Source organism: Lithobates pipiens, unplaced genomic scaffold (assembly GCF_037356315.1).
Source record: "Lithobates pipiens isolate NorthernLeopardFrog02 unplaced genomic scaffold, aLitPip1_a1.2 Scaffold_13, whole genome shotgun sequence".
In the NCBI taxonomy this organism is placed as follows: Eukaryota; Metazoa; Chordata; class Amphibia; order Anura; family Ranidae; genus Lithobates; species Lithobates pipiens.
The window spans coordinates 287,936,203-287,948,964 of NW_027507718.1; the positions used below are offsets into that span (position 1 = coordinate 287,936,203).

The 12,762-nt window shown below is 42.4% G+C and overlaps 1 protein-coding gene across 4 annotated transcripts in view; it reads right to left on the minus strand.

Annotated features, from left to right (window-relative positions):
• EGF (epidermal growth factor) overlaps nt 1–3,258 on the minus strand; it is a 198,747-nt gene extending 195,489 nt beyond the window's left edge. For 3 of the 4 annotated variants that reach the window (XM_077476717.1, XM_077476715.1, XM_077476714.1), the window contains exons 1-2: nt 1,854–3,254; nt 1,643–1,721 (exon numbers count right to left, since the gene is read on the minus strand). The gene's annotated coding sequence lies outside the window, so the exon portion shown is untranslated. Of the gene's footprint in view, nt 1–1,642; nt 1,722–1,853 lie in introns of all 4 variants that reach the window. The other variant, XM_077476716.1, reaches the window with a different exon arrangement.
• Between the last annotated feature and the right edge of the window lie 9,504 nt (nt 3,259–12,762).

The following is a 12,762-nucleotide window of genomic DNA, read 5'->3' on the forward strand; positions in this document are numbered from 1 at the left end:
GTATGTAAAAACATTTCTGTTCAGTTTCTGATAGAGTGGGAAGTGGTTAGATTTCATCTCACATTTTTATTGCAGACTGCATCCTGTTGGGGAAATTTAAGCCTTGGTGACCATTGTCCCTAACAGAGTAAGTGATGGGAAATCCAAAATATTAAAGTGGACACCAGAGCAAGAAGTGAAGAAAAATCCTACAACTAGGACCCCTGTTCTATTTACAACCCTCTAAAGCAGAGTGCTCAAGCAGCAGGTTGAACTAAAAACACTCACGGATCTCTGCATCCACACAAGTGATGTGGATGCACAGTTCTCCCCCACTGCACTATTGTATTCTGACAGCAGGGAATGACTACTTTTCAATGAACTATCACGGTGCTGTTGAGCGCTAAGGTAATTCACTGAGGGTTATTTACTAAAGGCAAATCTACTTTACACTACAAGTGCAAACTACAAGTGCAAAGTGCACTTGAAATTGCATAGAAAGTGCACTTGGAAGTAAAGTTGCTGTAGATCCGAGGGGGACATGCAAGGAAAATAAAAAAAAATAGCATTTTAGATTGCACATGATTGGATAATAAAATCAGCAGAGCTTTCCCTCATTTCAGATCTACCTCTTAGATTTACAGCGACTGCACTTCCAAGTGCACTTTGCACTTGTAGTTTGCACTTGTAGTGCAAAGTGGATTTGCCTTTCGTAAATAACCCCCACAGATCACACTGACAGTCTACAGGAGACTCTGCTGATCGCTGGTGCAATGCTTTTACCTGCAAAAAAATGTACATTTATTTTTTTATCTTATTTTTAAGTGAACTCATCCTTTAACCTTTCCCTACTCTATCTCAAACTAAAAAAAAATGGCTTTAAATTAACTTTATTTTATTTTAAAAGGCCAGCCAGAGTGTAACACTATTAGATGAAAGCTTCATTTTCATTGGAAATGAATGTTTGAAATGCACAAAGGCTTACCTTTCCTTTACCTGAGGGCTACAACATGCAGCTTAGGAACTTTTAAATCATATTTTTTTAAAACACTGCCATAGTTTGGCCATACCCCATTTAGTTGCTACAGTACACTCAGTGCTACCATTTTTCCTCTGTCTTATTAAGATCTTTGCAATGTGCCCACTGCCCTTGCCCTGTTAAAGTAGAACTATAGGCAAAACTTTTTCTTATTTTAGAAAGAGTAAGGGAGGGTTATAGAATCTGTTCATTTTTTGTTGTTGCCATCTTAGTCTCATTGGGGAGACTAACCTCACTTCCTGTCCCGTAGCCAGAACAGGAAGTGAGAGAAAATCCCAGCAATCTAAGGGAATCCCCCCTCAGTCACCAGAACTAGTGTCCCCATTGGAAGATTTCCCCTTTATTACTTTGGGATTTTATTTTATTTTTGCTTTCAATGATAACGGTGAACAGAACAAATAGAGAGGGTGCATCTCCCTAATGGGGAGACAGACAGTAAAAAAACCTGACAGGTGTTCTAATCCATCTTCACTCAATCCAAAACTAAAAAAAAAAGTTTTGCCTTTAGTTATACTTTATATAGGCTTGATAAACCATCAGGTGTAATATCACAATAATATTATTTTTAATAATAATTTACACAAATTTAATATCAAAGCTAAAAACATTTTGGGTAATACTCACGAAGGGCATTCCTTGAGTGACTGTTGGTCTTCCCAACACTAGTCTGCTAAGTCACATAGATAAGAATTGTTGTGATCTCCTGAAGAAGGAAACAAGACATGATCAGTTTGCTCACACAGCACTTAACTAAATGGGGTATGTAGGTCTAATTATAGCTTTATTAAAGAAATGTATTATATTACTACTACTAGACAGATAATGTTTAGCTTACCTATGCAGTACGAAGCCATGAAGTAGTAGTCCAACATGAAAGGCATAGTCAGCCAGCTGGGCAAGGGAACGCACTTTAGGGTGTGTTTGCAGTTCTAAGCTAGTTGACGTGCTTAAATTATGACACCAGTAGGGGAATGTGCTGTAATCGCCAACATTTCTTTTCCATAGCTCCCATCTAGCATTTGCTCAGCAGAATTCCCAGCTGGGTTCTAAGGCTCCTCTCTCTCCACTCTAAGATTTTCTAGTAAAAGGTGAGCAGACATTAAAGAAACAGAGAACTTTCAAGTTCGGCTTTCAAGGCTGATCACATGGTGTGACCCTGAGCAGTGTAGGACACATTCACCAGCTGCCTGCAAAAGGAAGCCAAAGGACTGGACGGTGACCCAAATGCCACTGTGGGAAGTAACTGACATCCAAGAGCTTGGCATTCAAGTTTAGCTACCGAACACACCCTTGTGAGGGGGCACAGCTGCAGATTATGCTGCTCAAAAAAGGGAAAGAAGGACAAGGAAAGGTTATGTACAATGTGAACATCTCTGCTCTACAACTGTGCTCATTGAGTAGCTGCGAAGTATCAAGAATGCATTTGATCGCGTGTACGCTGTCATATACATTCTTAAAAGAACATACAAAAATCTAAGAAGATCCTTTACTCTCCAGCGTCTTTCAGCACAGCAGGAACATTGTACAGCAGAACAATGACAACATCTATCCGCTTCACTGGCCATTCATACCCTAAATACATTCATTAACCTTCTTCATTTCCAGTGACGTACATGAAATTCAGCCATTTCTGTAGCTAACATAACATTTTGGACTCTGTTACTTTAGGCGAACAGTACAATATATAAATGCTGACTACAAATGAGAAGCATCAAGAAATATATAACTTGAATTCATTTTTACTTTCCAAATTCCCCCTATAGAAAATAAAATAAATGACAAGCAACGATAAATAACTTTTGACAGGGCCACCAGAAATTCTACGTTGTTATATGTAAAAAGTTTAAAAGTGGTTTATGTACTAGCTAGGCAAGAAATATTTAAAATTAAACTGATACTGTGGGGAGTAGTATTTTCAAATGCTCAGGTGGCTTTCTGACCACTTATGCTATAGATTAACTACTTCTGTCAATTTTAACGAGAACCTGTTTGAGAAGGCTTATCTATATTAAGAACGAAAATATAATATATTGTAGCTTAAATGATAGCTAAAGGTTAGTTTCAAAAACAAAACAAAAACAAAAAACATGTCATAGTTGCCTCCTCTGTGCAGTTGGTTTTGGCCCTGATCCTCCTCTTCTGGGGTCCCTCAGCAGCGCTCCTGGCTCCTCCTCATCTCGTGTGCCCCATTGGAGAGGTGTGCTCCCGTGTCCTGCTGCTGCGTCCATTGACACAGACAGCAGGACTCGGCCCTGCCTCCCGGCTCCTGTGCCATTGGATTGGATTACAGCAGCAGGAGCCAATGGCTGTGCTGCTATCAATCTATCCAATCAGGACCCGAGACACCAGCTGGAGCTGGTGTGCCCGTCCCCGTCGCTGGAAAGACCGGGTTCAGGTAAGTAAAAGGGGGGCTTTGGGGGGGGTCTGCTGAATCACAGAAGGCTTTTCACCTTAATGTATAGAATGCATTAAAGGCTAAGTTAACCTTTTTTTTATTCTAAATTCCAGCACCCCTATGTACCAATATAGCATTCATGTAATTTTTTTGCAAAAATATCAAAGCTTTCCATAAAATCTACAGACACATACCTTACTGTCCTCCATCCATGATTCCAAACGTATCTGTTGCTTCTTTCTTACGTCCTTACAGACTGTAGGTTATGACACAGGAAGGAGTTGACCAGCTGACCTCATTAGCACACACCCTGCATCATCTACCCTCCCATTCCCAGCTGCACATTTTTTTAAATGAGATGCAATCAATCAGTGATCACCCCTCTCACTAAATACACAATCAGATTGCATAGTGTATGGCCATCTTTATACAAGTACATAGAAGGGAGTGGACAGAAAAACTCAGCTGTCAAGCTCCGTTCACATCTCTGCATAGTGGGAACTCGCATTCCCACATACCTTCTTTTTTTTTTGTGAGGTGGTGCGTTTTGGAGCATTTTCACTCATCACATCACACCAAATGGACCGCCCTACATGCAGCATTTGCTCCAAAGAAGCTTCAGAACCTTTTTTTTTAGAGCAGAGCTTGGTGCATTTTTTTTACTGCGATTTTTGGTGCAGCACATTTCTGAAGGCCCCATTCACATCTAGCACAGTGGGAGCACACATTTTGTGTCCCATTTATCCTGTGAGCCTGTTGATTTAAATGGGCTGTGCTATATGTGGCATATGGGACATGTTAGCATTTTGTGGGTTCTGTGTTTTTTACTGTGCACCATTTGCCATTCATTTTTCACATGGCAAAATGTGTGTTTGCTTCTGTGTTTGGTGTGTTGTTAGCAATTAATGGCACTGAAAGCACAACTAGTAATTCTAGGTGTATAAAGGTGGCCATACACTATACAATCTGATTGTACAGGGCCTGCCTGATTGGATATAGGGTGATTGGCTAGATAGGTGTTTCCTCCTATTATATACATTTTGTAAATCTAAAGGAGATTGTACAATGTCACTGGTGGGAATTGCATATTTTTATATCACACGATATTTGCGCAGCGGTTTTTATAAAGTCAATTGTTTTGAAAAAATACACTTTAATGGATTTTAATGCACAAAAACACAGTATAATACCCAATTGTTTGGTAGAATATATACGATGATGTTACGCCAAGCAAATAGATGAAATTGCATCCGTACGTAGAACGGTGCCAAATTACGGTACCCTAAAATTAACAACTTCCCTTGTAATAACATGGGCCATGACAGGTCCTCTTTTTAGAGTGATCTGGGGTCTATTACAGCTGATCAGACACAGATCGGTCTGGTTGGCTGCTTCTCCGGCTAGTAACGGCCAGGTAAGCAAAGAACTCAAACAGGAAGATTAAATCCTCATCGCCTTCCTTTTTGTGACATCACACAGTGGGAGGTGTTCTCACTGTGTGCCTAGAGCTGGACGTCGCCGATCGCATCCTTACTGGGCTCTCTGATCGTTAGCCAATAGGATTACTTTTACTTTGTGCAGAATTGTCAGCCCTAAAAGAGAATATCGTGGTCATTGCTGCAGCTGCAACGATGACCGAGATATCATCCTTCCCGTCCAAGGATATTTAAAAACATACGGTGGACAGGAAGCAGTTAAGGAGCAGCATTATCACATTGAACAGAAGTGTTAGGATTACAGAACACTTCCCCTCCTCCTCTTCATATAAAATATGGGGTAGGGATGAGCCGAACACCCCCCAGTTCAGTTCGCACCAGAACATGTGAACAGGCAAAAGTTTACGCAAACACGCAAACCCTATTAAAGTCTATGGGACATGAACATGAAAATTCAAAAGTGCTCATTTAAAGGCTTATATGCAAGTTATTGCCATAAAAAGTGTATGGGGACCTGGGTACCTCCCTAGGGGACATGTATCAATGCAAAAAAAAGTTTAAAGTGGCACATCTGTGTGATGTGTAGAACAGTGCCACAGCAAAATTAGATTTTTAAAGGAAAAAATGTAATTTAAACTTGTTTGCAGCTGTAATGTATTGCCAGCAATATGGATAAAAAAATTAAGAATAAAAACAGCGTGCAGTCCCCCCCCCCCCCCCCCAGTCCTGCCTTCGGGTCTGGTATGGATTTTAAGGGGAACTCCACACCAAAATGTAAAAAAAAATTGGTGTGAGGTCCCCCCAAAATCCATACCAGACCCTTATCTGAGCATGCAGCCTGGAGGTCAGGATAGGGGCGGCGAGCAAGTACCCCACCCCTCCTGAACCATACCAGAAAAGACAGAACAAAAACTGCCTCTAAGTGTAGCATTTATTAGACATGGCAAAGATAGCAATATAAACTCACAGGCGGTCTTGTCTTCCCTGGAGCAGTGTGCTGAACTTCTCTCATTGGGACGCATTCACCAATAGATGAGCCGATATTACTTTTCCCTCCTGTGAGTTTATATTGCTATCTTTGACATGTCTAATAAATGCTACACTTAGAGGTGCTTTTTGTTCTGTCTTTTCGTGCATCCACTACAGAGCCAACTTTGCTCCTGAGAAAAACTTTAGCCCTGGGTACATCAGCTTTACAGACTTCCCCCATTTGGCCCTGCATTACCTTTAACTGAACCTCATATGGACCCTGTTGGATATTACATCACTTTTTGCAGAACCTTATAAGTACTTGGACTTGATTTTTAGTGTTTCACCCTGAGCGCATGTCATATATGTTTTATTCTCCTGAACCATATCAGGCCACATGCCCTCAACATGGGGAAGGTGCTCTGGGGTGCCCCCCAAAGCACCCTGTCCCCATGTTGATGGGGACAAGAGCCTCTTCCCGACAACTCTGGCCATTGGTTGTCGGGGTCTGTGGGCAGGGGCTTATCGGAATTTGGAAGCCCCTTTAACCAGGGGGCCCCCAGATCCCGCCCCTCTCTATGTGAATGGGTATCGGTTACATTTTACATTTACCAATTCACCAAAAAAAGTGTCAAAAAGTAAAAACCACAATAGACAGTTTTTGACAATTCCTTTACTAAAAATAAAAAAAAAGTGTCCCGCAATGTACATCCATCGTCAATCACGCCGCCCGATGGACCCGAAAAATAGAAAAAAAAACGAAACTCCGCCACCATGGAAGGGCTCCCGCTGACTGCTGTCTTTTCCCTTTGACAGCTCTTATATAAGCAAGGGCAGGGCCACTCGCTGACCTGATGACCCCGCCCCCATCTGATGTCACATGACGTCAGAAGGGGGCGTGGTCACTCGGTTACGTTAACGGGTGGCCCCGCCCTTGCCTATATAACAGCTATCACAGCTAATAGACAGCAGTCAACAGGAGGCCTACCATTGAGGTGGAGCTTTGCTTTTTTTTTTCTATTTTTCGGGCCTGTCGGGTGGCGTGATTGATGATGGATGTACACCGCGGGACACTTTTATTTATTATTAATAAAGGAATTGTCAAAAACTATCTATGATGGTTTTGGTATGGATTTTGGGGGGACCCTACAACGTTTTTTTCTTAATTCTGTCATAGGGTTCCCCTTAACCACTTCAATGCACTGTTTTATATACTGTACACTGATTGAACTGTGTATATATATATATATATATATATATATATATATATATATATATATAGAGGTGGCTCTCTAATTAGGCATGGGTGGTCACCTAAGGGCCTCGCACTGGCAGGGGCCTCGCCTAATCTACCTAGTTAAAGAGCCACCTCTGGCAGCAAGGATCTCCCCGCCATCAGAAAAGTGCCGTATCCTGGCTGGTCTATAAGCGCTGCCTACAATGCACTCATCACAGGACTGCATTCAGGACCAGCTCAGGAGGCAGGGGACAGGAGCTGACAGCTCCGGATCACATAAGGCAGCGACCTTAGGGGGGGTTACTGAAGCCAACGGTCCCTCAAGTGCTTATGCTGGCATCGCCCTGCTCACACCTGCGCGGCACAGCAGACATCAGACCGGTAACATGCAGCACCGAGCACTGTGAGCTTCAGATGCTGCATCCACACTAACTTTCACCAGCTTCCGTGGCCCCTCCACCTCCTCTTCCACATGAAAGGCAGACGAGAGACGATGGCCTTTCATTTCAGCACATCGATCAGTTGCTACTTCTCTCCAATATAATCCCCTCCCACGTGGGTGGTACCCCAGAACCTCCTCCATTCCAGCATACTCGTTGGTGAACTGGAAGTACGTGAGAGGAGGGGGGGGGCGAGTGAGATCAGGGGGAGGGGCCAGCAGGCATAGCAGCAGGAAAAATGATTCCACAAGAGACATAGAGGGAGGTCTCATAATGTAGTATTTTTAATAGATAAAAGCAAATAACAACAACAAATGGCGATTACACTCACATGTAACAGTGCCGATCCGCCACCGGGTGTAATCAGCATTTGCAAGTCGGCTAGTCCTAAAGGGATAGCGTGAAGTCCACGTTTCTCCTAAGGCCAAGCCTAGATAGGATGTGGGATCAGAACCTGGAATGGCAGCTCCTCTACTCCGACATACATCTTTAGGGAGTGATGTCACACTACTCCTAGCCTGCTTAAAAGTGAATGGGAAGGGTGCTGTTGGTGGGACTTCTCCAAAATGGAGGAGAAGACAAAAATATAAAATATCTGCAAAATCTCCCTCTAGGGGACTTACACACACTGTTCCCACCATACAGCATAAACCAACCTGATATCAACATGTAAAAACTCGAAAGACACATTAAAAAACATCGCAAATTGATAAAATATCATAGCTAAATCATATAAAGAAAATAGTGACATGATAAAAAAATATAATAAACAGGAACCATGTAAACTGGCACCATCCAGTGGCCAGGCAGAATAAATGTGGAACCCTAGATGCGTGCAACATAGCCTATAATGAAAAAAAAAAGAAGAGCAGCGCCATCTAGTGGGCAGTACCTAAAAAGGCCTGAAATAAAATGTATACATGGCCAAAACTGATATAAATTGGAAAAATAAAATTATATATGAAAAAATATTCTATAAAAAATATATATTTTATAAAATAATATAAATTCCTGTGTACAAACTAGATGAACTAGCAAAAAAGAAGAAAGAGTCATCCCATATAAATAGATTTTAAAAGAAAAATGCTACACTCCACCCACCAAAAATGTGATGGATGGCCTATAGTAGAACAGTCCTCAATAGTCAGTCAAAAAACACTTCAGATCAATACCAATATTTAACCCCCTAGGCTGTAAAGATTGTAGTCTAAATATCCATTGTGTCTTTGGGACACCTACTTTGCCATGTCTGTACCTCCCCAATGCTGGCGAACCCTATTAGCACCCCAAAATCTGAGTAGGGAGGGGTCTTTATTGTCTACCAACCTAAAGTGGTTGGACACACTATGGTACTTAAACCCTTTTTTGATGTTTTCTATATGCTCCCCACCCTTATAGCCATGGTCGTGGTGGTTCTGCCCACATATTGGAAATCACAGCGGCACATCAAGAGGTAGGTGACATCTCTTGTAACAGGTGATGAACTGACGAATATCATATTCACCCCCCGTGACCACCGATGGAAAACTGGAGGCCTTCCTGGTTTTATCCCTAGTGGTTCTGCATGCTTTACATCTCATGCACTTAAAGAATCCTGTGGGAACCAAAAAGATAGGAGGTCTCTTGGGGGGGGGGGGGGCGGATAACATTTTTGGCCAACATATTGAGCAACCCTGGAGCCCTCCTATATATAAAAAAAATTTTACTAGAAAGAATCTTTTTTAAGGTAGGGTCCTTACACAATAATGGCCAATGTGTCTTGATAATTCTCTCAACTTCCTTATATTGGAAATTAAAGCCAGATACAAAAGCAAAATCAAACTTATGTTGTCCTGGATTTTTTACTTTAGGCCTCAAAAGGTTTGAATGATCGATTGATCTGACTTTCCTCGTAGCTTCCAATTGCCTTTTATTATAGCCCTTTTCCACAAACCTGCCAATGAGCATATCAGTCTGAACCATGAAGTCTCCTTCACTCACACAATTTCTCTTAATTCAGAGAAACTGGCCTTTCGGAATTGCCTGCACCCAGTCTGAGTGGTGGCAACTCCGAGTGGAAATGTAGCCATTCCGATCGGTCTCTTTGAAGTGGGTTTGTGTCTCTAGACAGGAACTCTCCTTAAAGATTTCAAGATCCAGGAACTGTATATTTGATTGATGCCAAGTGCTAGTGAATTTGATATGATAATCATTACAATTTATTTATGATAAGAACCTTTCCAATTCCTCTTGGGGACCCTCCCACATGATGAAAATATTATCTAGGTATCGTTGGTACATTTGTAGTTGTGGCCACTGGTTGGTAAAGATACATTCCTCCTCCCACTTGTTTAGAAATATATTTGCAATACTCGAAGCATACCTAGCCCCCATAGCCACCCCCTTGATTTGGTTGTAGAAATCTCCCGCATGCCAAAAATAATTATTATTCATTGCCATGTCGAGAGCCTCTGCAAGAAATTTGACTTGGGGCTTTTTTAGGTGGGAGTATTTTTGTAACGTCCATAGGGCAGCATCAAAAAGCATCCTGTTGGACAATGTTGGTATATAGGGACTCAAAGTCCACTGTTACCAGCAACATATGGTTTCCCACCACAGTTGTCACGTTGATAAGATCCCTGCTATCCTTGAGGTATGCTTGACTCTTCATGGCTATAGGTTGCAAAAAATTATCAATATATTCACCTAGCCTCGAGAATAAGGAATCTATCCCACTAACAATGGGTCTGTATGGAGGAGTTTGTCCATTCTTATGTATCTTCGGAATATAATAAATAACCCAAATTTTAGGGACTTTAGGTAATAGGTATTTGGCTTCTTTTTTGTTAAGTATATCCAATATCAAACCTTTATCAATCAATTGTATTATGGATGGGAGACCTCTACAGTCTGCCCATGTGACTCATGAGACTGCTCCATTGACCATGGCCGTAGGGGCTCTTCATCAGGAGATAATCCAATTCCAAGTTATTTCCTCACCTCATTTCCCAGTGGTTATTGGTTATCCTTGGTTACAAGGGCACAACCCCTATTTTGATTGGCTTTGTGCTGAGGTTCTTTCCTGGTCACCACAATGCAGGAAGATATGTTTACAGAAAGTGGCTAAGGTCTTGTGCACCTCTTCACTCTCCTCCCAGCTGGAAGAATACCACAAATTTAGCGATGTCTTTGACAAAGATCAAGCCAGTAATTTGCCTCCACACCGGTCATATAATTGTGCAATTGACCTCCAACCTGGTGCCATACCCCCTCGTGGCCGGGTGTACCCTTTGTCTGTCTTGGAGGACAAAGCCATGGAGGAGTATGTTGCAGATGCACTTTCTCAAGGATTCATCCATAAATCCTCGTCTCCTGCTGGTTTCCTCTTTGTGAAAAAGAAGAGTGGTGAACTGAGACCTTGTATTGATTGTAGGGGTCTCAATCACTTTACAATTAAAAATGCTTATTCAATTCCATTGATTACAGAGTTATTTGACTGCCTTAAGGGAGGAGTGTTTTTTACGAAGCTTGATTTGTAAAGGGGCATACAATCTCCTGATGATCAAGGAAGGTGACGAATGGAAAACTTCGTTTAACCTAGTTATGCCGTTTGGTCTTTGCAACACTCCGGTAGTTCTCCAGGAATTTGTCAATGATGTCCTCCGAGATTTGTTGCAGCTATGTGTGGTGGTTTATCTCGATGAGAACCATCACACAGATGTTTGCCGTGTTTTGCAGTGGTTGAGAGATAATAACCTGTATTGTAAATTGGAGAAATGCGAGTTTCATTGTGAACAGGTTAAATTCCTGGGTTATGTCATTTCTAGTGATGGACGAACGTTTCGCCCGGCGGTCGTTTCGCGGCGAATTTCCGACTTTCGCCGTCCGCGGGTTCGAACGCCTTTTTCCGTCGTTCGCCCCGGCGGACTTACGTGTTTAATGTATACAAGAACTTTAACCTTTCGTGACACGTTTATCATGTGTTACAGGACAACCAATTGAGACATGACAGCTCATGGACACTTGGACATTCCCCCTAACCTATAAATACACCCGATCCGGTGGCCATTTTACATTCTTTCTTCTGTCACTGTAGGGAAAGGATCCTGTGTGGAGTAGGGACAGAGAAAACGCTAGCTATTTGGTACACAAAAGTTCTTTTCAGGACTGGTATAGGTGTTAGGTCAGCAGCCTGAGTTTCTTTTGTCAGTTTAGATAAAGGGACAGAGCGCTGTATGCTGCTATTTTAGGGACAGCTCAGCCAGATTAGTCTTTCTTCATCATCATCATCATCATCATCATTAGCTGTTACTATCAGGTCCACAAAAGAGCTGTTCCAGCTAATCGTTCCAGCCTACTCTTTTTTGCCAATTTGTATAGGGACAGGCAGGAAGCAGTGTGTCAGGCAGTGAGGATAATTTTAAAGACTTGCTGTTACTATTAGTTCCACAAAGGTTCTTTTCAGGACTGGTATCAGTGGTACGGTAATAGGCTTGTACACGTATAATATTCTTTCTTCCAAATATAGAAAGAATATTATACTTGACTGCTGCCCTTCTGCTGCAGTCTGCTAATCATTCACAACTCACTTGTTCCACAAAGCTCTTTATCAGGACTGGTAACTTGGTCTGTCTAGGGTGCTACGGTACATAGGCTTGGGTGCGGTACAGTCTGCTGTTCTGTAAGGACCGCTATCGGTCCACAATACATAGGGTTGCCGTGCACTACTGCTGACCGCTGCCCTATACTGCAGCAGTCCTTCAGCGGTATAGGGACTGACGCACAGTCTGCTAAACACTAATACACAACCTGCTTGGTCCACAAAAGTTCTTATAAGGACTGGTAACTTGGTATAGGGTGCTACGGTACATAGGCCTGAGTGCGTTACAGTCTGCTGTTCTGTAAGGACCGCTATCGGTCCACAATACATAGGGTTGACGTGCACTACTGCTGACCGCTGCCCTATACTGCAGCAGTCCTTCAGCGGTATAGGGACTGACGCACAGTCTGCTAAACACTAACACACAACCTGCTTGGTCCACAAAAGTTCTTATAAGGACTGGTAACTTGGTATAGGGTGCTACGGTACATAGGCCTGAGTGCAGTACAGTCTGCTGTTCTGTAAGGACTGCTATCGGTCCACAATACATAGGGTTGCCGTGCACTACTGCTGACCGCTGCCCTATACTGCAGCAGTCCTTCAGCGGTATAGGGACTGACGCACAGTCTGCTAAACACTAATACACAACCTGCTTGGTCCACAAAAGTTCTTATAAGGACTGGTAACT